At 37.2% G+C, this 27,566-nt stretch overlaps 1 long non-coding RNA gene across 1 annotated transcript; it reads right to left on the bottom strand.

Annotated features, from left to right (window-relative positions):
• Nucleotides 1-16,008: 16,008 nt before the first annotated feature.
• Nucleotides 16,009-26,489, bottom strand: LOC145991505 (uncharacterized). The gene is made up of 4 exons (XR_014442065.1): nt 26,362-26,489; nt 24,233-24,327; nt 17,503-17,681; nt 16,009-16,421 (listed from the first exon to the last, which is right to left on the bottom strand). It is a non-coding gene; the product is annotated as an uncharacterized LOC145991505 (long non-coding RNA).
• Between the last annotated feature and the right edge of the window lie 1,077 nt (nt 26,490-27,566).

The following is a 27,566-nucleotide window of genomic DNA, read 5'->3' as shown; positions in this document are numbered from 1 at the left end:
GATTTGGATTTTATGTTTCTCAGAAAGTACAGCTAATTTTTATTAAAAAGAGTTTCTTGTATGTGTACAGCCAGTCACAAACATAATCAATTGGGTCCAAGTTTATTTTGTGTAATTGTGATATCATTTTGAAGCAGATGCCTTTTCTAATCAAATTCTCTACGTGTCTATAAGCACATGTTGAACAGGTTTATTGATTACTGCATTTATTTTGTGCAGAACATTTTTTTTTCATCCAGCTCCTATATACTTACGTGAATTGTGATTCCAGCTTCCACGATTGAGCGGTCAGCATCACATGTTGCAAAATTGTAGGTCCCAGGTTGATCCCTTGGTAAGGAAAAAATGTATCATCATGTTTGTAATGATGACAGTGACATAAAATAACCAAAATAGAATAACTTAGGAAGGTTGGATTTGGTGCTTTTACAATTATACATAATTAGATTTCTACATGCTTACAGTGTTACAATAATTCTGGCTATGCCTTCGTTGTTTAGAGAATTCAATCCTGCGGTTCAAGTATACCAGAATTTTCCAGAGTTGTTAAAGGTCCAGGAGAGAAAATCGGCAAACGTAAATGGGTTCTGGACTGTAAAGAACCTTTTTATGTTAAAAGTATATCAATTCAGTCCAGGAACCTTTTTCTTCTGGATCAATTTTGATACGCTGCAAGTTCCGATGCAGAACTTGGACCGAATTTAAATTGAGCGAGAAAAAGGGTTCCAGTCCTGTTATGGAACCCATTAGAAGACCAAATAATCTTTTAGTTTAATATTTTCGGGTACATTAAAATATTCAAAAGTTCTTATTCGCAATATTGGAAGAAAACTGAGGATGAAAATTAAAGCTCAAATTACTATACGAAAAATATTTATTTGAAAATCTTAAATTGATGTTTTAAGTTCTCTTTATGTACAGATACGTAGGCTAATCAGAATTACAGTTTAAAGTGGGATTCGAACCATTGTGCATTGTGCCTCCACAAGGTATCGAACCCCTTGATTAGAAGGCGATGACATTACCACTATGCCATCGGGGAGGCCTTTATTTGAAAACCGGGAATAAACGTAAACAAGCAACAGAGTTAAGTATTATGAAATGAACAAATAATAAAAAAAAAGTCCTGTTTCACAGTTCTTCACAAATTATATTGGTTTTCAGTTCTGCAGCTGATGTTCAGTCTTCAGAAGTAACAGTAACTAGCTACTTACGTTATGAAATTAGTACCTGAAGCTCGGTTATTTTTCCACCTAACTAATAACTAAATTGATAGTTACTTGCACACTCCTGTTCACATAAAGTGTCACTCTATATAGGGTCGAACAGTTGAAGTATTTATTGCCACTTGATCTGAACAGGATTGTACAATTACTATTTTTTTTAATGTCAAGAACCGGGATGTATTTATTCTAAACTTATTTTTATTAGAACAATTGCAACATAAGACTATATAATCTCAGACAATCCTCATTGGTATACCACAGTTCAACAGTAATTCTGAATAATATATTATTTCATCTTTAAGTAAAATATGTTTACTGTGGATTTTATTGCCTCTGCATTTACGTATAAAATATATTAACTTGATTATAATTATACGGTTGATTGATTTCATTTATTTTACTTAACTTTTCTGCCATATTTGTCTAATCGCGAAGATGAGAATGAGTAATGATATGATGAAATTTATGAAGGATCACTTACAAAGAATACCCATGCCGGGATTCGAATCAGAGACTCCTAGCATTGTAACATGCTGTGCTGGCCACTCTGACACAAAGATCAGCAGTTAGCATCAAGTTTCATATGTAATGATAAGTTGTTGGTCATCATCTGTGATGTAATGAACAGCGCACTTGCATTTCATATTCTGAACCACGTCTTAAAATATATAATTAATCTAAATAAAGTAATTGTAATAGTAACTAAATTAGATACTTTTTAAAGTAACTGTAATTATATCAAGTGATTAACTTTGAGTTACTTTTGTAAAGTATCTTTTGAAACGCTGCTGATATCTTAGAGTTCAACATTACACAGATACGATTTGTGGGAGAAGTTTTCTAAGATACAATATGGCAATAATTACCACTAGAATAAAATTCAAATTGTTCAAAAATCATTGCTTGAAGGGACTACTAAAACTATATATTATGGATATAAAAATTAACATTTTTGTTTCAATGTATCTTCATTCTTCTTCTTTCTCACAATGGAAAACATTATTTCGTTCCCTCAGATTCATATGCTGCTTGCTGTCTAGGAATCATCATCCCATTCAGAAAGCAATGAATATCATAAGATTTTGGGCAAATACCCCTAAAAATTGGAACTAGCAAAAAAGACAAGTCATACTATTCCCACTTTTTTCCCAATTGTGGACTACTTGCAACCACATATTAAGAAGTTTTCCAACATAATTTCTTGAGTATATTTTGGACTCTTGATTTCTTGTAAAGGAAGTCCGCTAGCAAACAAGAAATGTGTACAGTTCAAACAATCCACACACACGAGTTATATTTCATAGAAGCTTATCCACAAACTCCCACAGTATTGGGTTGCCATTGTTAGTCAAATCTGTTGTCTTTTTAAAAATTTCAAAGTATTCTTAGAAGACACTTGAAATAGATTCCTAAATTCTCATCTGCAAAAGGAACAAATAAAAATATTGTTAATATGGTGTAAGAGACCATGAACTGAACAAAGATTTAAAAAAAATATATATTTACATTACACTTTTACAACCTCAGACAAGTTGAGTTAATAATAAAATAAAAACAACATTTCAATTTACACACACACACTTGCCTTAGGGAAATAGCAGGAAAAGACAATTTCAAAGCACGTGGCAGTGTAGCCTGGTGGTTAGCACAGCTGTTCCATGTTCACAAGTTCAAAGGATCAAATCACCGCATAGGTGAGAACTTTTTCAGTATCTGTAGGAATTGAAATTATTCCAATTATTCTCGCTGTAGCTGCATAACTAGAAGAAAAAGTCCCCAATTAAGTGTCTACATAGTGAACCAGTGGCTGTGGTAGCTGACCATGAAGCCAGAGTTCCAGGTTCGATCCCTGATGGTGGAGAAAAGTTCGAATAAAAAAGGAATTAGCTAGAAGAGCCAGAGGTGCCAGGTTTGATTCCTGGCAGAGCTTAAGAAGTTGGAAGATCCAGAATTATCTGGTTCGATTCCCGGCGATGGCGAAGAATCTAGGAGGCTGGAGAAACGTGCCAGGTTCGAGTCCCGGTGAAGACTAAGATGTTCCCGAGAAGAATCCAGGAGCCTGGAGAAACCAGAAGTATCTGATTTGATTCCCGGTGATAGAAGATATTCTCCCCATGAGGCAGAAGAGTCCAGGATGGGAAGCCGCCGAAGTCCATGAACGTGGAAGATCCCCTGCGAGGCTCCAAGAGGCTGGAACACTGCACGTGGATGGCTCCAGTGAAGGTGGTACCTGTGTGGGGTATCAATGCCTCTGGTGAGTAATAAGGGGGGGGGGGCTAAATGGCCGGAAAAATACATTTGGAATGTATGTGGGAACCCTGTGACAAGAGGCAAGGAGTGTTCTAAGCACATTCTGTAATAAGCAGGATTGTTTCTTGATGCTGCATCAAAATTTACCCAATGGTAGTTAGTTCCTTTTATCACAGAAAATGGTGCAGAACACATTCTCTAATTACTGTCAACCAGCTCTTGGAAGTGGTTATTGTTAGCTGGGGGATCTTTGGTCGAGCCTAAGGGTTAGCTAGGGAGATGCTTTGCAGAAGTTTTGCTAGCTGGGAGAACCATCCCCCTCTCCTAACTTTGAGCACCGCTTTCAAGATATTCCTAATAGAAAATATGCTTGCGATACCATGGAACTACAGGGTTAGTCAAACGTCAGGTTACATTGGAAGTTTTCCTTGTCTCGTCACTTGTCCGTGAATGGTTGAATGTCCAGTTTCCTGGTGCATGGATGGGCCACTACAATCTCCAGACCAATGGATCTTAAAATTCAGAACATCCAGCATCTGAAGGACTGCATGGTGTGCAGTCACAATTATGCCAGACATTATGCAAAAGGTTCTAGAGAACTGGAAACATCACGTGCACAAATGCATTGATGTTCAAGATATGCGGGTGTCCCAGAAGTCTTTCCCTGATTACAAACTTTATTCATATCTGCTATATACAATGTACAGATGTGAAAGTGGTGCCAAAATGTTGGAAAACTAACCAAGTTTATTTGTTGCAGGTTTCAGTAATGTGGCTGTAGTGTAGCAGTGTCAGTGCCAAGGAATCCAGAATTAATGCTCGTGACATTGGGTGGCATCTTTCCATACAATCTTTCTTGGACTTGATAGGATTTGGGAATGAAGATAAATTCCAGTTTTTAAATACGAACTTATTGATGGCAGATATTCTAATCGAAAGAATTCTCTACATTTGCAAGTTCCTCTGCACTGTTATTGGTGACTGGGTCTCGTGATAACAGGACATGCTGAGCTTTTTCCTGATTTGTGAACATTTCCACTTTTCTGGGCACTGACACTGCTACACTACAGCCACGTTACTCAAACCTGCAACAAAAAACTTGGTTTTCCATTATTTTGGCACCACTTTCACATCTTTACCTTGCATATAGTGGATATGAATAAAATTTGTAATCAGGGAAAGACTTCTGGGACACCCTGTACTATAAATCCCTAAGTAACTTGGCTTTTGACTCACCCTACAAATCTTTCAAACAGCATATTTAAGTAATTGCACATGGCCAAACAGATCTAGTTTTCCAGAATTTAGAATAGAATGGATCTTCTAAATTAGAGATGTTTGAATGTCTGTGCCGACAAGGTGAACCTTAACAATGCCATTATTATGTGGGATTTTGAAAAATAACTGGCAACATCTCGTCCCATTGCAGAATCCAATGTTTATCAAGCTCTTCAGGCATTTCTGGAATAATTTCAGTGCAAAACCAGTGTGCACGAGAGAAGTGTGTATTGCAAAAGTAAGAATATTCCTAAGTTCAGTGCAGTAAGGGTTCGAAGCCACGACTGTCGCTAGCAACATGATCCAATCCTGTCAAGTTCCACAAGTACAAATACACTCCTTGTAGTGCGTGTGGTATATCAGGATGTTGAGCTGTAGCAGAATTTCATTTAAGTTGACTTCTTTGATTTTGTTTTTCAAAATCCCAAATCACTTAGTTTTGTCGTTTGATGCAAGTTTAAACAGTGTCTCCTAAACCTGGCCCTCCTAACCTAACCACATATGGATTATTAGACCTAAGTGGAATTGTAGATCAGGAGACCAGGTTTAGAGCTCTTGGCATTTATTTTTGGCGTTCATTGCAAGCTGGGTGTGCACTGCACCAGACCCCCATCAATACACTGCTCGCTAATATTGTGTATCGCACCGTTAAACAGTACAAGGAACCTCGGGGAGCTTAGAACATACCAAGATCCAGACATCAAAGGAGTGTAAATAAACTACAAGTACAGTGGGATGCACAAGTATTGCTCAGCAAATTGTCCACGATCATTTTCATTAATTTTCCTCTTGCATCGTACATGCTTTTAAGGAATCAGTTTTTGTTTGCTGATGCAGAACCTGTGAGCAGTTTGGTGTTTTCTTTAAATTCTTGAAGCTCTCGCTGGATAAAACTAAGTATACGAACATGGCGATTGACAATTTATTTGCTTGTACTTACGCATCCCACTGTACCAAGTACCCGTCCCTGAAAGGGACCATATATTTATAGGAAAGAGCTGTGGTTGTGGGTTTCTGCTAGCCCCAAAAGGTGGACGAGATGTGGGACTTACTTAGCCCGAGGAAAGGAAATTAGGAATATTGGTAAACTGAGTAGCAGAGAACAAATTTCAAAAGTGATAATCCCTGGAGATCATTTGAACACCAGGCCTTTGAAACTTAAGTAGCACCCTTACTGACATCTATCAAGGATATTCACTCATTCTTTTCCAGAATTTGGATATAAATGCAACTTTTCTGAAGGAGATTGCATCCTTCAGATCTTGAAGCAATGTTCTTACCAACTGAGCTAGAGTATACATTCACCTAGGTACCTAGGAATTTGTATTTTTTTTTTTCAATTTGGGAAAAAAAATGTCACTAGTTAGTTTCTGATAGTTCATTCACTTCAGTGTACTGGGAGCATGTGTAATTTAAAGAGCAAACTGGTTGGGGGGGGGGAATATCTCCCTACCTTTTTTTTTTCTCCTGCTAGAAAAATAAATTCGTTGAAAATGAGTGAAACTTCACTGTGAAGAGATGTTACTGATCCTTATGATTTGATTCCAAATTTACTAAAAGGTAATAGTTCACCTTTTCGACAAGAGATGGAGCTGGTGTACTGGGAGAATACCTCCTTGGTGCTCTTATGATCTGGTACAATTTTTTTTATCAAGACAACATAAGAGCACCTAGGAGGTATTCTACCATCACCATCTCTCGTCAAAAAAAAATGGATGGATTAGTAAAATTGGTATCAGGAGAAATAACACCTAGGAGGTATTCGCCCAGTACACCAGTGCAATCTCTTGTCAAAAATGTGAACTATTATGAGGGGGAGCTATAGGAAAAACTCAACTATTGCCCTTAATGTATATAACACAGGTGCACCAAACTTCCCATTGAAACATTTTTCACATTAGCAATAAAATAATTGACCATTGGACAATGCAAGCCAACAGCGTGCAGTCTCCAAATTTAAAAAAAAAAAAAAAAATGACCATTGATTTCTTCCTTACTGCCTGCTTCTATAATCTAGAATCAGGGTGATAGTATGCCATCTGGTAGGAGAAATATATACTTTACCTGTTTGCAATTTGTGGAGGAATATTTATCAATGACAGTGTATATACTATACCAGTAGCGAAGCGTAGTCTTACGAAGGAGGCAAGCAATGTTTCAGTTCAACAAAACATGTAGTACAACGACATGCCGAGGGGAAAGATTCAAGGTTTATAGCCTCATTTACCCAGTCGCTGGATTTGTCAAAATATCGTAATAAAGTGACTGTACTAAAAATAAACCATATGATCCGCAAACGTCACATTTACTTTTTAAAAAAAAATCCAGGTAACGTTATTCATATGATATTAAACGTTTTGCATATGCGAACTTTCCGCATACGACTAAAGGGAGACGGAATTTCTTACTTATTAGTACCTTTATTTGTTCATTATTATTTAATATGGTCAAACGGTGACCAAACCGATTTAGATAAAAAAAAAATGGGAATCATTTGTTTATTTTACGCTGCATGATGTAATTTAGTATTTTAGGACACCCTAAAAACCGCATTGGAGTAACTTAAACACTAAATAAAAAGTTAAACACAAACAATAAAAAATTCATTTCAAAGCAAAGAAACACATGCACAGACGATGTACTCACCACAATAAATTTCAAACTCTTGGTGTTGGTCGACCCCCTTCCACGATTTTCATTTTAACACTTATCTCTCTCGAGCTAAACGAAGCAATTTTCAATTGCTCAATAATACACCCGCACTTCACATCAACCGTTCCTAAATACGCGTTCATTCCGATAAATTCACAGCACAAAACACGAAGCAACAAACACTCACACTATCCCACGCGCTTTCCACAACTGCAAATACAAGCATCCACACAAGATCAATTTGAAAATCTCTGAAACAACAGAAAGTGATACCAACCTATTTCCTTAATTTTATCCGTCACAAAGGAAAGATATATCAGTTTGGAGATAAAAATTACGCGGAGGAATCAGAATCATTTCAGCAGAACGAGTATGTACATTAATATTTAAGTAATAAAGTGTCATTCAATGGCGTGCCCGGGGCGAAGGGGGGGTGGATGGTAGACATAACCCCCTTTTGGCCCAGTATATCTAAGAAAAAACGTCAAAGGAAGGAAAAGATGACAAAATGGGGACCGTAAAAAGACCCTGGGAACACCACTTGCGTCATAATAATAGAACTTAAAACATATTCGGGCCTCCCCGATGGCGCAGTGGTAGTGTCGTCGCCTTGTAATCAAGGGGTTCCGGGTTCGATACCCGGTGGAGGCACAAGTGTTTCAGATCCCATTTTAAACTGTAGGTCCAGTCCCGATTAGCCTTACTGTGCATAAAGTGGACTTAAAACAACAAATCAATCAATCAATCATTAAAACATATTCTTGTGCTCATAATATGCAGAATGTATACGATTTACTTCTATGCCATGTACAAATATCAGTAGATAGTTCTTTCTCAGATAGCTTTATTTTCACCCCAAGTTTTATTCAAACGCAGTCAATTTATTGATTGTAAAATTTGTGAAAGAGCTCACTTGAATTACTGCGTAAATAATTTGGCAGTTGCAAACACTGGTAGCGGTCAACACTTCTGGCGTAATTTGAGCTGGACCGACCAGGAAGCAGGGTGCGGGACCAAGGTCCGTCCAATCTTCCCTCCCTCCCTGAGAAAACTCTTCACGGGGGTGCAGAAATTCCACTGCCCCAACTCCCAATGTCAACTTTTTTTACGCGTTTTACATTTCGCGAAATCTAAAATAATTTGTAATATAATATGATATATATGGAATTTAGAACAGTGATAATAACTTCTTTTAGTTATTTTATGACTAACAATTATTATTATATTTGCGATCTTGTTTACGTGTTCATGAAGACAAATATTCGTTACTAGTTTTTTGCTGGCAACGTACCCATAGATGAATCCTTCTGCTTTCGGTTGAACTCGGCTATTTTCGGGAATCACGCAAGCTCGGAAAGCACAGCTTTTTGTAGAAGCTTTGTGGATGGGTTCCACCACAATTTCACGCTTCGCCATGTGACTCCTTCGGAGGCCTTATTTTCCCGCAGAACGGCTGCAAGCATTGAGGCTGGTGCTTGCTACAGAGCTGCTGGGGGAGTTTGCGGCCGCATTTTTTCGCGAAATCGAGTGCGATGGAAACTAAATACGGTTAGAACATTAAGTACATTAAATGATATTCGAATTATGCAAGCAGTGCTTGCATTGCTTGTACTATATCTTCGCCTCTGTACTATACCCAATACCTCTTTCGCACTGCACTAAAAAACTAAATCACAAATTAAAATCTTCACAAAATTCCTGGTAAAAATATACTAGTTTTTATTTCAAATTGTTCAAATGGACCAATTTGCCACTGAAGGCTAGTTATCAACGTTAGCCTGATATTACTAACTACCTTGACCCTATAAGTTGAGTTTTATATAGCATATATTGGTACACGTGTAGATTGAATTGTATCTTCTGCAGATATGCTGTATAAAGAAAAACTGCCGGAGTACAAATTGAGGTCAGTGTACTGTGGTATTGCTCATATCAATTCTTAATTCTCCTCCAAACACTCCATAGTGGTGTATTCTCCCATGGTACCTGGTTTATTGCCATTCAACTTTTCTCATCTATGTAGATAATGCCAGAAAATTTGAAATTGCCAAACGTCTGTTTTTGTTTTACTTGCAAATTGGTGTTTTATTTCAATTACATCTAATTAATACATTAAATAAGGATTGTTGCAGTAACCAGGTCAAATTTTCAGAATACTCCACTGATAGTGCCTCTTCTCCTTTCTCAGATATTGTAAACTTTGTTGTGCCCCTGATCATCCTGCTTGTGTGTTTTATGATGAATTTGCTGTAAATTACTTTTTCTTTCATGCACCCCCCCCCCCCCCCCCGCTTCTGGTAGAATGAACAACACTTATCTTCATTTTATTACACAAACGTTTCACATAAATCATTAAGCTTACAAACTACATTATTAAAGTATGTACAATACATAGCTATTTCAAACAATATTACATGTATATGGAAACAAAGCAGTGGGCCAAACATCACTATCTACAACATGAATTGTTATTGATTCAACTGTAAGTACAAATCTCTTTTATATTGAATAGTTTAGGAAATTTAGTTCCTATTTCAGTCAAAGAATATATAATTACAATTAGATTTTCTAAAGGTAAAAAATCAATGAGAGTAAGCAGCAACACAAAATTAAACTGGTTTCGATCTCCTATATTTATTGCTGATAAAGTTTTACCCTGTGCTAATCCCACTACTGAACTTCTTGTTATTGTTTCTCTGCTCTTCCACCAATTCTTAATAATCACAATGATTGATGTCAACTATATGAAACTGATAAGTCACCCCCAATCCACTCACTTTCACTTGCCACTTCATGAGATAATAAAACATGACAGACAACTATTGCGGTCCCAGAGTCTGACTCGGGTGGCTTCAGTCTACATTTGCACACGAGATATCAGCTTAAAAACACACATTATGGTCTAAATCTCAAAAAGTACAATTTCAATGGATTTTAAAAACGTTCCCTCCTCCATTTACAAAATCAACTGGCAACTAGGAATTACATATAAAGCCTGTCAAAACTTTGAATATTTTAATTGAACATATTTAATTAATACTGCACTAATTTTGCACACCTGCAAGTATTGTTTATTAAAATGCTTTTGCATTAATTTAAAGTGCAAGTTTTACTGCAATTTCAAATGTTGGTAACTAGTACCTTTGCTTTCGATCAGTGGCGTCGCGTGCGGTTCACATACGGGTGTTCACAATATTTTTTTTATATTGAATGGAGATTTACTCCTCTCCCTTGTAACTTCATCTTCAATTCAAAAAGTAGGAATAACAGTTCAACTTATTTTCAACTATTTCCCACAAAAATCACGCTATATTTGAAGTAATACATTTTTTTATTCAATTAACACCCTTTTAATTACGCAATTTACAATTAGTAATGGTTAGTGCAAACTAATTAGTATAACATGCAATCTCAGGTATGTACAATGCAAGACTACCATACTTCGCAATCTACTTTCTATTACACCGACCATATGTTAACCAACCACATTCATTCAGCATTGAAAGCACGTGCATCGTTAGCGGGACAGAGGGGAGGACGCGTCCAGTCCAGAAAAAAATATTTTGTATGTAAGATATTTGGGAATTATACAGAATGACCTCGCCCCGCCCACAATAACTCGGTTGGGATGCTTATGATCAATGTGACATTCCATATGTTCCTTCTTCCCTCATGTTTCGTATTTTCCCTCCTAGCATCATTTTGCCATGGTTCAGAGAGATTGATTTTTGACCATTTAATGCAAGGGTTCTCAAATTTCTTTGCTTCACGGGGCCCTTAGCGTTTCAAGATTTTTCCGCGGCGCCCGGAATGTAGCCCTCTCTAACACTTGCATCAGTCAGTTACTTGTAAGATTGCATGCCTTAAGTTAAAAATTAAACACGTATTTCAAATTCAGAAACATTTCATATGTAAAAATGTACTAAATAAGCACATATTTGAAACATCCATAGCATTGACTAACAATTCAGTGAAAATATTGGAACATTTCGCAGCGCCCCTGCGCCCCTCAGGATGCCGCGGCACACTCTTATTATTAACATATTTACCCGTCGTTGCCTTCTAATCGAGGGGTCCTCGGTTCGATACCCGTGGAGGAACTTAGTTATTCGAATCCCACTTAAAACTGTAGGTCCAGTCCCGATTAGTCTTACTGAGCATAAATTGGACTTAAAACACCAAAAAAATCAATCAAACATATTTACCATCCTTGATCTTATGCATTGCACGAAACTAATCGTTCCAGAGGCAGTCTTTTTGTATAGCTATGTGCAAATGGTAACAAACGCCCAGAATGTGTCCTTTGCCCATCCATGCTTCGAGTGAATTGTTCAATTACAAGAACTGTCCGATGAAAAAAGAATAACAATTCTCTTTTAGATATATTAAAATATTTTTTAAATGTATCTATTACGAACAAGACTACTTACTGATTTGTCCGAATAAGTGGCCAAAGAACACACTCTAAATATGCACTTTCAATTATACATTTGCACATGAACTCCCTCCTGAAGGATAACCGGCCGAAGCCTATAATTGAGCTCTAGATATTACACAGAAAAAAATAAAATTCTCACTGTGGGTCGAGTAATTGAACGCCACACACCGACGCACAATGCACTTAATAATGATATCAAGAGAAACTAAATTCTACATTATGCTGGCACTTACCTTTATAGAGGATACAGTTCCTTTAGTAATTTCTGTTGCAACCACTGTGGTGAATTTTACTTGTATTCTACCTCTTGTACAATGTAGAGGTCCGGGTGGTGAGGGCCCATCCTTTTTACTTCAGTTCGTTCTGCTTCGCTCATTCGCGAAAATGGAGTTTCTTTCAAACTCCTAACAGTATTCATAGTGTACAAAACACAACACTACACTACACACACACACACGGCAGAACACACACACACACACACACACGCACGCACGTCTGAAAGCCAATGCACATAAGGTCACCCAACCGCTTGCCAATAGATATCGCGCTCTCCAACAGTCGACACCACTCTAACCGCGTTTTGCCGGTTGCCGCCAAAGAGCATAGGCTTTTATATTGCCCCGCAAAAGGAAGGGAACTTGACCTTTCCAAAAATAACGTGTCCCTTGCAGGTCTCCCACAGCAACAGTGTTGCCAACAACTGAAACGCAGAAGTTGCTAAATCTTCAACATGCGCTAAAAGTTGCTGAATCAAATTTGCTGGTGAAAAATGCAAAATATATTTTTAAAAAGTGCTGTAAAGAACAACTTACATCAGGTTTATTCCAACCAATAAATTAAATTTCAATGTTTGTGCGTTTATATGTACATGAAAAAAAATACTTAATTTCAAATGAGAATTTATGCATATTTCATTTTAACTTTCTAACTTCAAAGAAGAAAACATTATGTGTAGCAAAAATGCATCTCTAGTATTCTGAAAGTTATATTTTGTTCTTCACACAATAAGCATATTCCAATAACGTAGAGAATAGTAAAAATAATTTACTAACATCAATTAATTTTTTTTACGGTAACAGCTATTTAGGCCTAGGACTCCATACTATTCTGAGTATAGTTACCAGAAAAATGCGCGTTCAATTGATTTAAATGTAGTCGGCACTTTCCTTTGCAATTTAATTCGGTGAGAGTAGTTCTTTTTTTTTGCATTAAAAACGTCGATTACTAAAAAAAAAGTTGCACAGTCTGAATGGCCCTTAGCCGCACATGCGCAAATCATATAAACCTTCAAAGATATGTAACTCCTGCAGACTAGTTTCTAAAGAAAAGTCGCTCGTCACTATTCCGTGAACTTTAGCGCCCACTGGAATTTAAAATCCGCCAGGTTTAGCGACTTCACACTAAAGTTTGCAACTATGTAGTTCAGACCGTCTCGAGTCCCCCTAGGCATGCCTTGTATATGCTGCACTCTGGTGCCGAATGCAAGAAGTATTGCCGCTTGAATCCGGGCTCCCAGCACCATATGTTCGCACAGACCAGTGAACACTTCCGCGGTATAGTGGCCAACAGCCCGTTAGCTGCCAGTTCACAACACACAACACAGCAATTGTGTTCATCGCAACCGTGCAACACAGGAGTCAGAGTTACCAACTATCTAAAAAAAGTTATCAGACTTGAAAGACGTCAACTCCGAGTAAATTGTGTGTATATATTCGAACATCAAAAAAGTATTTTTTTCAATTAAATATATGTGTGTGTGTGTGTGTGCATTTAATATGTACGTAATTTAAAACATATACATGAGTGTTCACGTGCTCATGCGAACATTATCACGCGACGCGCCTGCTTTCGATTTGCTGTGAAATTTTCCTGCAAGTTCATGTGACTTGCATTGCAAATTTAATGAAGATTTGAGGTAAGTCTACCTTGCTATCTGGGATGGTGATTCTAATCAAAAACTTAAAACAACCACCATGACTGCTACATTTGCATACATATTCAGCTAGCACCCCCAACAGCATTAGCAGAATTTTGTTATTTAGAATATCTTTTCTGCCACCTTTTGGCTAATTGCGACAATGGGGATGAGTGAAGATGTAATTGGTGAAGGGATACACACAAGGAACATGCCCAGACAAGGATTTGAACCTGGAACCCTTGACATCAGCATGCTGTGAAAAACATTGCCAACAGTGGCATGCACAGGATTTTCGAAAGTGAGGGGTTACACATACTTTTTTTTTGGCCAAAGTGGAACTTGTGAGAAGGGTAACCCACTCAACTGAACACAGACCAGACCTTGCAACTCTCCTAAATATTTCTGAAATCACACCAAAAAAGGCAGTTGGACTGAACTTGAATCCATGTGATCTGTTCCAAAGTGGAAAAACTGATGAAATCTGCCCAATTCCAAAAATCCTGATAAGACACATGCACATAAAGCCCTATTGGAAAATTATCACCTTCTACCAAGCTCTATTGAGAACATAATACTGTACAACCCCAAATTTACATTCACAGAGATTATATTTTGCAGCATTGTACATTCAATCTACATGTTCCCAACATAGGAAAACAAAATTGTCCTTGATTTTACAATTTCCGTATTTAAGTTTTTTTAAGCTTAGTCTTGTGAAAAACTTCAAACCGAGGTTCCACTGCATATTAGGGGTATTCAGGAGAGAATTTTTTTTATCGGTTTTTTTTTCTTAATCCCAGCATTTGGGATTGTCAAAACTCTCCAATTTAAAGTTTTGGGGTGGGAAATGTTCCAAATTTTCCGACATTGAAAATCTAATTCCACATGCCATTTTCCATTAAGTGGTTGTTTCTGCATTTCTGGAGTAGAAATGAACAATATCAGAGAAATTTCAGACACTTGCAATGCAGAAAACATGGGAAATTAACCACTTTTAAACATGACTACTTGGAATTTCCTGACTGTTCAGGATCCTGAAAAGTCTGGATACCATTTGGGATTGGGATACGAAATTTATTTTCCTGATCGCAGTTCTGACTTTCCGGGATCCCACACTATACATATATAAATTTTCATAACCAGCTGCCAATCGTAAGAAACGGACAAATTATATTGCATCAAGCATTGATAAGGCAACCAAGAGCAAACAGATATTTGGTTTACAAATTTCTCAAAAGCGTTGACTACCATACATGATTTCATCATGTACTAATTTATTCCCATACAAAATTGCTGAATCCTTAAGTACTATTAAAACAGCAGCTCTAAATTCAAAATATTAAAGCGTCAACTAACTACCAAAATTAAGGTCACAAATTCTGTCAGATTACTATATCTGGTATGCAATACCTTGCCATAACACCATGCTGTTCCATCTTCAAGACATCCAAGGAGCTCCAGTGAAGAATTCTTTTATATCTTCACTGTCCATAGGTACATGAAGAACCGGGACTGCTGGAAAAAATAAATGCACATGTTAAACAAGATTTGGAATAAATAATTTAATGTATACATGATCCAGTTTTACATATATATATATATATATAAAAAAGATGAAAAAATCCTATGATTAACATTCTGAAGTCATCAATTATTTAAAACACTTTAAAGAAAGGTGACAGCACATTTATAACAATTTATTTGGACACTTCCAGAATAAACATACGAGATAATTACACAGACTGAACCTAAAGTATGTCAGGATGAAATGGTTAACCAATGTATAACAAGAATGCACTCAAAACAGGAACTGAATATTGGAAAATTACACAACAGTGACATGCTTAGCTATTAACTCTTAAATGTAGTATGTATTGCTATTCACAAGCTATGAAAAAATAGTGGTTAATTTCATCATTGAATTCAATTTATTTTCATACAAGCAAGTAGGATTTGTCCTGAAATCCTCAAACTATTGAAATTATGAATACAAAAGCAACAACAGACACCAAATGTGTTGAAATTAAATAGGAAAGAATTTCATATAAAATTTAGCTAATGTGGAAGAAAAGCAATGCAATTTCATGAAAAACATTTAGTTACAATATGACCACCAGTTCTATTTATTATTAGCAACAAATTATAAGAAACAAATCTACAAATCAAAGAACTTGTCAGACTAATTCAATATTTGGAATACTTACACTGGAAGATGCGTTGATGAACACACACCACTAGAAGTTCTGTTGTCAGGAAATATGATGGTCCAGCAATGACATCTGGAGGGTGTCAAATCCTTGAGTAGTCACTGCCACAGCTCCATTACCTACATGAAGTTCAGTCTACACTGCATCTTATTTTTCATAAATATAAGATCACATTTACTACAAGAATGAATATAATTTTCCCATGAATGTATTAGGTAGCAACCAAAATTACAAAACTTGCAAAATTCATTCAACATTTGAAACTAACAGATCATAACCTCAAAGCCAAGACAACTTACGATGGAAAAGATGTTGAACTCCATGATTTTGCAAGAAGATACAAGTCTAGTCAGGTTTCAATTCCATGGTAGACCCGAGTAACTCCTAGAACACCATTGAGAAATTCCCAAGATATCTTCAATCACTGGTATCAAGGGTCAATGATCCATTATCTACAAAGTAAAATTAACATTAGTACAATCACATGTAAATCACAACATTAATTGTAAGTGAGGATTGGGACAAATGCCAACATCCATTATGTGACCTGCAACTGAATCCAGACTCATTGGTGGTCTTTTTCTGCAATTTTCAACTAACTTTTCTTTTCCAGTATCTTATATAGTGTCCATATTCTTAAATGGTAACCACAGAGTTAATAAATGATAAATAGTAGTAGTTAACACAGTGTGCACGAATGCCAAGGGTCCCTGGTTCAAATCTAGGCCTTGGCAGTCTCCATCAGCAACGCTAAGTAACACAAATCAAACTAGATTCCGTATTTTTCAATTTCCAATAATTAATTTTTCCTTCATTGGAAATTATGTTATTTATTGCTCTACGCTTGTCATAAGTGAATAAGATTATGGAATATAGAATGTTTATTTTTTTTTCAACGGTTGCTAATTTTCTTGTTAACGTCCTTCCTTCTGACAACTCATTATTCACAGTTCTCAGAGGAGAGCGGCTAGGTGGTTTGGTTTGGGACAACGAAAACATTCGTCCTCCCATGCACAGGTCCCGTGCATATTTTCTCCCCAGCTGCCTCACCTCTCCCCCAAATGCAGCCTCGCCTCAGAATGCTCGCAGGGACGTAAAGTGGGAGAATGGCGCCCTGTCAGATTTGTCCGGCTGTAAAAGCAAAGTTTCGCTCCTTCAGACAGTGTCTTGCAAACAGCAGAATTTTTGCAGGAGAATAATATAAAGCAGACTACCCAACAGTCTATAAGCAACAAAATATTTGCAATGCAAATAACGTGAAAACTATACATGGACGTTAATGTAATTTTTTGATTTGGTAGATTTGATTTATTTTACTTCGCTTCATGTGTCACTTTTGGCTAATTTGCGAAGATGGGGATGATTGATGACATGATGAAATTGGTGAATGGACACTCACTTGTGGTTACACACGGCAGTATAGGTCTCATGAGCGGCCGGCCACCACTGAAAGCAAGCAACTTCAGCCAAAACTTACAAAATACTATGATCACTAACACATACTCTAATCTATAAATGCTATGACCACTGTACCAAACATTTGGCATTTCTAGTCCCAAGTCAACAAAGCCTTCCACGAGAAACTCCTCAAAAGCTTTAGATGTAATTTGAACTTCCATCCACTGACGTTTTCAGCACCTGATGAAGACATCTGCATGTGGTTGTCAAAAAAAATTCAATGAAAGGACATCACAAGAAGTTCACTATTACACCTGAAATAAAATAATAATTGCATAATACTTTTGTAAAATGTGTACTTCTGATCATATTAAACACAAAATCTGCCATTACCTTGTCAAATTCAATTTCACAAAAATAATATTGCAGAATAGTTATTTCTGTTCATTTTACACTGCTTCTCTAGCTCTTGGGTTAATCACTGTATGAGGATAAATGAAGAAATGAATGATGGAATAAAGATTGACACATCCATGCCTTGACCAGATTCCAAACTTACCGGAGAGCAAAGCAAGTTGTATCTGTACGTATGCTTTGTACATACCATCCGGATTTTTTTGTTTTTATTTGAAAAGGGGTTAAGCACAAGTTTGAACACAAATATAATATTGTACGAGGGTCACTATTTATATTTTGAGCCTTGGCAACACTGATTGAAGTTAGGCGCGATTTGACGTTTGCAGGGAATCGTCTGGCATTATTGACCATAACGTACTTCAAATGTTTTGTCAATAGCTTCATTTGTGTTGTTCATGTTGCCTTGGAGATTGCGCGACAACAATAAAATGGATTAACTCGTGAACATTTTCGTGCGATGATTTCTTACGATTTTCGACATGGATCATCAAGACAAGAGTGCATCAATCAACTTACTTCCACATTTGGCGATTAAGCCCCATCCTTTGCCACTGTGAAACGCTGGTATAACGAATTTAATCGTGGCCGCCATTCGCTCACCGACGAGATTCGCGAAGGTCGTCCAAAATCAGTTGTTGTTCAAGAAAACATTGATGCTGTGCAAAACCTAATACTGCAAGATCGTCATGTGACATACTGTGAGATTGAGGCAACCATAGGCATTAGTTCCACCAGCATATATAAAATATTACATGATCATTTAGCTGTGAGAAATGTATGTTCTCGTTGGATCCCACACAATTTGACAAAAACTCAAAAAGACGCTCGCGTCAATTGGTGCAAACAAATGCTCAATAAATACAATCGTCGTGCTTCAAAAGACGTATATGAGATTGTAACAGGTGACGAATCATGGATATATACATATGAGCCAGAACGTAAAATGCAGTCTCACGGTGGCTACAAACAAGCAGAAATGAAATTCCCTGACTTTTCCAGGTTTTCCAGGACAAAATTTACATTTTTCCCTGACAATTACAAACTAAACTAAATCGATGTTTTTGCAAGTGGAAATAATATACTCATACAGATCCACGTATGGTTTTGCCAAGTACCAATATTATCTTCTATTAAATTGACTTAATTTCTCTATTCTCTATGATTTGAATTCAAACTGCAAAATAGTGAATTTGGAAAATTATTAAAATTCACAAGCTAAGGAAGGATTATGGAATTTTGTCATACACAGTAAGTTCAAAATAAAAAACCTTATTATTATTAAAGTTACGACTAAATGAGATAAGAGTGAAGATTGATTGATTAAGAAATACAACTTGTAATTTATCATTCTCCTTATACATTCTCAGTATTATATGTTGATATTTCCACTGAGGTTTGGAACCCTCTGCTTGCAAAAACTATGAGTGCGGACTCATTTTTCAAACTTCTCTCTTCTCTGTAAAGCAAACGACTTAACTCTTGCATATAAGTGAAACAACTGAATCGAACAAAATAAAGTGTCATATTTCCTTACATTATCGATGGGATTTCTGTTTCAGTACAGTATATCCAAGTGAAGTGCTGTGAAACTGACAACATGAAGTTATACCATTAATTCTGACGAAAAGGGTATGTAAGTATTAGAAATTTAACGCAAGGAATTTATAGAATTGCATTGTATAGGTATCCGATTTAGCTAACCAACACATTAAAACAGGAACACTCTAATAATAAAAGCTTCTGAAAGTTCATATACGAGGGGCATCCTGAAAAAAGCTCCAATGGTGCCTATATGCAGCACTAGTGGTCGGAGAGCGACACACACACACACATGAAGGCAGGAAGAAGTGGCATGTAGCTGTAATCTGGTACAGTTGCAATGCAGCAGGTTTAGGACAGTTCTAGGTTAAAGATTGCAGCTCTCATAAAGTCTTCCACCGACTGCGATGTAGCCTACATTGCACGCTCAGAATTTGGCACAGAACCACCAGCAATCGTGTGATTTGTGCAGACCGGACGTCGTGAGTGATAGTATGGTCAGACGATGGTGCAGACAATTCACGGAAGGCCAATCAAATGTGCACAAACCCCTAACAGCTGACTACACACGGGCCCTTTGCATCACTTCAGGCGAAAGATCTTAGACCACTCCCTGTACAGCCCTGGCCTTGAATGTACCGACTTTCATATCTTTGTTTAACTGAAGAGGTTTCTGGCAGGGCAAGGATTTGACAGCTACATTACGGTAAAGATAGTTCCAATCTTTGCTGTCAGACACATATACCATCGGCATACAAAATTTAGTGCCATGTTACGACAAATGACAGAACAACGGTGGTGATTATGCCGAAAATTAGGTTAGGACTCACTGTTACTAATGCACTAAATTACACCTGATATTCTTGTTTTATTTATGCCTAATCGGTAGGGACCTTGATATATTTTTTTCAAATTGGTGTATTTTCTTATTTTTTATTTTTTACATTACGGTGTTATTTTTCCTAAAATTCACATTTTCATTTTAGCGCATTTTCTGGCAAATATCTGAAATTATACCTTCATGGTGTTTTTAAACTACTGTTTCAAATTGTAAGTCACATGGCTTACGCCTCTTCGCGAGAGTTTGATATCTTGAAAGTTATTAATTTTAAGGTAAGGATTTTAGATAATGGACTTTTGGTGTGGAGTTAGGGCCCCACACTTTCTTGATCACGGCTGAAGGTGGGGGTGATGTGATCAGCACCACACTCCTGGCTACCTTTATCCCTCAAAGTTTCCTCAAGGTACCAGCTTCATATGATGCTGGGTGGGCACCGGAGCAGTTTGAATAGGTGGAAAACATCCCGGTTCTCCCCCGCAGGGATCGACCCCGGGTCTCTCGCATAGTGCGCACTTAGCTTGGTAATTCAAAACATATCTCGTGCGACAAATACGAAGATGTGGCTCCCGTGTGACGGTAGATACGCAGTCGATCTTCTGTTATAACCCTGCCACTTTGCTCTGTGATGCAAATGGTGTTGATAGAAGTTGAAAAATCGTGGGAAATAAATGATTTAATGTGGCTGTCGGAATTATTCCACGTACGTATAACTCTATAGTTTAGTCTTGAGTAAAATGTTGGAAAACTTGCATGTTCTATGTACACAAACATGGCCTAGAAAAGACAAGAATGTTGGATTTCATGGAATTTTTCGTTGTTTTAGGACATTTCTTTAAAAAAAATCGCTGAAAACGCTAACAATTCGCATTTTTTGCCAAATTCGCATTATTTCGATATTTCGAACGGGCGAAAAATGTGTCCAAACATCACTGCACATTCCTAAACATAATTTCGCAGCAATTACCATTTTTCACGGTTTTGGCGTTTGGGAAAAATCAATGTACCTACTAATTGGAAATTACTTTCTGGCCACCCCTCGTATAAATCAGTAGATGGAAAGTGAAAATTTAGCAGGGCTGGCAGAGAAAAGTGAATTCTTGAAGGAAGTGATTTGCTGTTATGATTGAATGATTCGAGTAAATATGATATTAAAATATTTACGTATTTATTATTAGTATTTTATTTCATAATATTGGACATTAACTTCACTCAATGAGAGATTTAAGACCATCTCTCACGAGAATAAACAGACAGGACAGAGAGTGGCGTTATTTCATTGCAATACTAGTGCTGCAGTAAATTTGAGGTTGGGAGCATGCACTTGCCAATTTTTATAACGTTCACCAATGCAGATTTATGTTTCACTTTTTCGTGATAGTATTCAATTATGTATATCCCGTTTGGTTGGATTCTTCTTGATATCTATGAATATTGCATGTCATTGTAAACGTATGTTAACTTGTGCGAAACCAGTAATACGTCAGGATGATAAAAGAAAGCCTTCGTAAGCACTGCTACATTAAATAAGGTGAAGTAAGCCAGAAGAGTAATAAAATTCCAGCAGCATATTTGCAGTCTAAAGCTCTTCTTGTTTATGCATGCGATTTTTGTTGGATGTTGCAGTCCATGCAATTTCTGTCGCATGTTGTAGTGAGATACTTTGTCGGGTGGCGATATTCGACAAAAATCGTATGTATCAATGGAACATATTTGTTTCCATGTTCCTTCAGTTTGCCCAACAAAATGCCTTACTACGACGTCCGACAACTATCGGACGGCACCAGCCGCTCTTATCCCCTCCATCTGTCGACAGGTCCCCTTACTACTCCCATACGGTCAAGAAAAAATGATAATTAAATGTATTTTGCACGTAATATTTAGAGGCTTAACCTTTACTCCTCCGATGATAACAACCATATGGTATCATCAGAGTAAGATCGTACTGACCCGATGATACCATATGGTATCATGGTGCTGATTACGAAATGAATGTGGTTTTTGGACCTTCATACTCTTATGTTTGGGTGGAAACTCTGACACAGGTCTGCAGCAAGCCTGGGAAATTCATATTAATGACCAACCTCCGCAACATATCCATGCCACATTTCCGAACAGAGTTTCACATTTTGGCTCATTATTCAATTTGTATGGCACCCAAGAACATGAAACATGTTTCAATCTCTTTGGAAACGCCCATTCTTTGAAGAGAATACTAAGGTTTGCGCCTTCTCCCAAAAATATCGGGAGAAGAGGAGGTAAACTCCAGATTTTTATGTTGTTTTTTTCATTGAAATTAGGTGGTCGCGCCCCCAAACCCCCCTTCCTCAGTTCGGTGTTCTGAATTGTACACAGTTGCATGCTATGATGTTCTAGCTGAAAACCAAAACTTATTCGAAGTAGATTGCTCCAATAGTACCAGAGTTATAACAATTTTCCTCCAAACATGCAAATTACCTATTTTTTGGGAAAAAAATCACATTTTGGTATATTATTCAACTTGTATGGCACCAAAGAACATGAAACATGTTTCATTCCCTTGAGAAATGTCCATTCTTTGAAAAGAATACTAAAGTTCGCGCCTTCTTCCCAAATAGCGGGAGAAGAGGGGGTAAACTCGAGATTTTTATGTTGTTTTTTTCATTGAAATTCGGTAGTCGCACCCCTAAACCCCCCTTCCTCGGTTCGGCGTTCTGAATTGTACACGGTTGCATGCTATGATGTTTTATCTGCAAAACAAAACATATCCGAAGTACATTGCTCCCTTAGTGCCCGAGTTATAACAATTTTCCTCCAAAAATGCAAATTACCTATTTTTCGTAAAAAAAAAAAATCACATTTTGGCTTATTATTCAACTTGTATGGCACCCAAGAACATAAAACATGTTTCATTCTCTTGAGAAATGACCATTCTTTGAAAAGAATACTAAAGTTCGCGCCTTCTCCCCAAAATAGTGGGAGAAGAGGGGGGCAAACTACAGACTTTTGTTTTTTACATTGAAATTCGGGGGACGTGCCCCCCTTCCTCGGTCCGGTGTTCTAAATTGTACACCGTTGCATGCGCTGATGTTTTAGCTGCGAAACAAAAGTTATGCGAAGTAGATTGCTCCCATAGTGCCCGAGTTATAACAATTTTCGTCAAAAGAGTGTTCGAAGTCAATGAAGACGAAATTCCCTGACATTTCCCTGACTTTTTTTGACACCTCAAATTCCCTGACTTTTCCCGGTTTTCCAGGTTTTCCAGGTCTGTCGCCACCCTGAGTCTACTGTATGGGTGTTTCAAGATGAACCCAATCCAACAAAAGTTGTTCGCGCTCGAAGCACATCGAAACAAATGGTCGCCTGTTTTTTCGGGAAAACTGGTCATGTGGCAACTGTGCCTTTAGAGGAACGTAGAACGGTCAACTCTGAATGGTACACAACAATTTGTTTGCCAGAGGTCTTCGGTCAAATACGGAAAACAAACAAACGCCGTCGGATCATTCTTCATCAAAACAACGCCAGCTGTCACACATCTCGTCTAACAACCGACTTTATGAACAGTCAAAAAATCGAATTAATGGGTCATCCGCCGTACAGTCCTGATTTGGCACCCAATTACTTCTTGTTCCCGAATGTCAAGAATAAATTGCGTGGACAACGATTTTCGTCGGCGGAAGATGCCGTTGATGCGTTCAAAAACCATATTATGGAGGTGTCTCAAGAAGATTGGAAAAACTGCTTTGACAAATGGTTCGAACGAATGCAAAAGTGTATTGACCATAAATGAGAATACTTCGAAAAACAATAAAGCAGTTTTCAATGCCAAATTCCTGTTTTTTCATTGTTAGGCTCAAAATATAAATAGTGACCCTCGTATACTCTATAAAGCTGAGAAATAACATTACAAAAGAAAAGTTGGTTACTCAAATACTAAAGCTATACTGAAGATGCCGCATTTAAATGGTCACAGTAGGTCAACGAATTGCTTAAGCCTTAACCAGTTATTGAAACAGCAGCTCAAGATGCAAAGTGTAAAGATTTCAACTTATTATCAAAATAAATGTCTCACTTATATTTGATATGCAATACATTGCCATAACACCATGCTGTTCCATCTTCACAATATCCAAGAAGTTCTAGTGAAGATTGAAGAATTCTTCGCATCTGCATTGCCCATAGGACTGCTGAAAAAAGTCATTACACTTGATAAACAAGATTTGGAATAAACAATACAATGGATCCATGATCTAGTTCATAAAAAACTGCAATTTGATAAAAACAAAAATCCAATCACTTAAATCTTCTGAAATGATCAATTCTTTAAAATACAAAGGTAGACAGCAAATTAATAACAATTTATTTGCAAACTGATATAATGAATACATGTCCAATAGGATCCAAACAAATAAAGATAATTAAGCAAGAATAAATTCAAAACAGGAATTTAATATCTGAAAATTAAACGACATTGAAACTACTTAAAATTCAATTCGTTTATATATAAATGAGTAGGATTTGTCGTGGAATCTTCAAGCTATTTAAATTATAAATTAAAAGTAAAAATGGACCCCGAATGGTTTCAATTTACAGTTTTACACAAAATGTTGCTAATTTGAAAGTAATGCAATTAATTTTAATGAACAACATTACTGTAGTTTCAACAACATAGCCACAAGTATCATTTAATAATACCAATAAAATACGATAAGCAAATCTACCTAAACTGAGAACTTGTCAAGAGAACAAAACAGGTACATGAACAAAATTATCCAAGGGACTTTCTTAGGAAAATGTCTCCAGATGTGGCAGTTACTTAAAACTGTTATCAATTATTCCATAATGATTGGTTATGAACTCGAAATTGTATCAAATTCAGGTTCTTTATACCTTCCTAAAACTATACTACAATTTAGTAACAGTTTACTATCCTTCGGACACCTATAACTTCTTAGTTTCGTCAATTTTTGACATTCGTACTTACCTATCTGCTTCGTGGAACATTCCGTGAATGGTTTTTGGGGCTGTCCATCCCGGAATCGGTGGGAAATTTAAACTAAAAAATTATTTTAGTTTGAAATTTTTGAGTCCAAATTTCCCACTGATTCCGGGCTCCGCCCCTGGGGTAATTGACCTACCGCCCCCAACCGCTAATGCAGCCCCGCCTCCTCTCCGGCTTTCTCTATAGACTCCCTGTTAAAGGCATGTTAGAAATTGGCCGGAGTCACCGGCCCCCAAATGAGCCCCAAACTTTTAAATTTGAAGAAATCAGTTTCCAGGATACGGAAAACTTACCAGAATTTCATACAAAACACCTTCCCGATGTTAGACAATACTACAGGAACTTATTACGGTAAGTAGTTTCTTCTGTAGAAATGAAGAAATCTGTCCGAAGGATAGTAAACTAGTACCCTCAAAGCTCCTTCCTTATCATCCATGTGCAAGGTGATGTTGCACCAGTGAGTAGGACAACTGTGTTACCTATAGCCTAATGACAAATTATACAATCAGTATACTTGAGTAAAATTGCTGGGTTCGGCGAATAGACTTAAAAACATATAATTTACCAGGCTACCCCAAAACTGGCTTTTCTCCAGACGACTTCCAAATGATCCATGAGCACATTTCAATATTTTATAAATGGCAGAGACTATTTTCAGCAGGTGGTTAAAATAGCAGAAAGTTCTGAAGACCAGATATTACATGATCATGTGTTGAAAGTATTTATGGAAATAATATGGAAAGCATCTAAGAATGCAATACCCCTTCATACCTACTTTAAGTTACATGTTAGCAGCAGCAGACCATATCGGAACAGCATGCATGCTGTATATTTCCAATTCTGCGGTGTGCAGAAAAGTGCTTGTCTTGTCGCCCGGACCAAAGCTTGATACGCCAACAACTATAGAACGCGCATATCCCGTGTGCTTGTGCAGTTTAAAACTTAATTTAATCGTGGAAATATATTTTCCCAACACGAAACTGTGCCACATGAACTGGTACAAAATTAAGCACTAATTACAGTTCAATTGCTATCTGGATCAGTTACGTTTATTCAAATTGCTGCCTGTGCACCAACATACCATTTGCAGTTTTTTTGCTCGATGCTACACATTTCAAATTATGCTAGAAGAAATAGGTGTTTGAATTTACAGCAACAGAAATATCGCGAACAAGTTCGACATATTAGTATAATTATATTTACAAGTTTGGATAATTACCTTCATATCGTGCTTGTTGGTGTGTCCTGCCTGCTTGGTTTGCCGAAGGTAATGAATCCATTAAACTTTCGTGCATTATCTTTCTTGTTAGCTAATCATGCCTAGCAGACACACAGTGACAGCTAAATTTCAAACATGCACGTCGTCACGTGATGCGCATGGCCATGTGTGTGTGTGTGTGTGCAAAGGAGATAAAATTCTACACTGATTGGTTGACCGATCCTGCCGAAATTACGTCACCACCACTGTGATCAAGATAGGCAAAGAACAGCTGGAAGAATTTGGTTTCCCAGGCTCCAGGGAAATAAATAATCATACACTCTACAGTAAACCAAGGCCGTAGCGAGACTCATTGGGGCCGGGACAGACTACTCAGTGTGGCCTCTAGTTAGTGTGCTATTATAGTGGCTGGATCTACGAATATGAAAATGCGTAATTTTAGCATATGGGGTGATAAATAAATGTAATTCTCTTGATTATAATTGTGTTTATTTGTTTTTGAAAAATGTGTACAAAATAACTAATAAAATAAATACTATGAAATACAATACGTGCTTACTCATTAACAAATTAAGATTAATGATTAATTACAATGCTTACATTATTTATCAATTGATTACCATTTAGAATGTTAGATATATGACTTAAATTATTTCTTAATTGATTTGTCTGTAAAAGCATCGATTACTTTGTTAAAACACATTTTGGGCTCTGTCATTTTCAATTGAAATTACGAGGGTGGAATTTCTTTCGAACGGCCAGGGAAAGTGTGGTATAGACCTGTGGCCTTGAGGTGATGTTGGTGGGGATGTGTATACGTACACGTAGAGTCTGTTCCCTCCCTGGAGTAACATGATGAGTGAGGAAGAGGTACACCCTTCCGTTGGGCAAGGCATCGTTATCAAATTTCTTACAAAAGAAGACCAGCTGAAATTTTGACGAGACTTCGAGCTCAGTATGAGGAGTCCACCCTTTCAAAGACCCGTGTTTATGAATGGCACAACATTTTTTGGTGAAGGACGAGAAACTCGGGAAAATGAAATACATGAACGGCGACCAAGAGCAAGGGTCACTCAGGTTGCTCAGGACCTTATTGAAGGTGATCGTCGCTTGACAATGAGTGAAATTTCTTCTGCACTGGGCATAAGCTATGGTAGTGCTCATGCGATCATTCATGACAACTTGGGCTACCGAAAAATAGACTC

This window comes from Lepisma saccharinum, chromosome 8 (assembly GCF_977018435.1).
Source record: "Lepisma saccharinum chromosome 8, izLepSacc3.1, whole genome shotgun sequence".
Taxonomy (NCBI): Eukaryota; Metazoa; Arthropoda; class Insecta; order Zygentoma; family Lepismatidae; genus Lepisma; species Lepisma saccharinum.
This window is presented reverse-complemented; position numbering and strand designations above follow the sequence as displayed.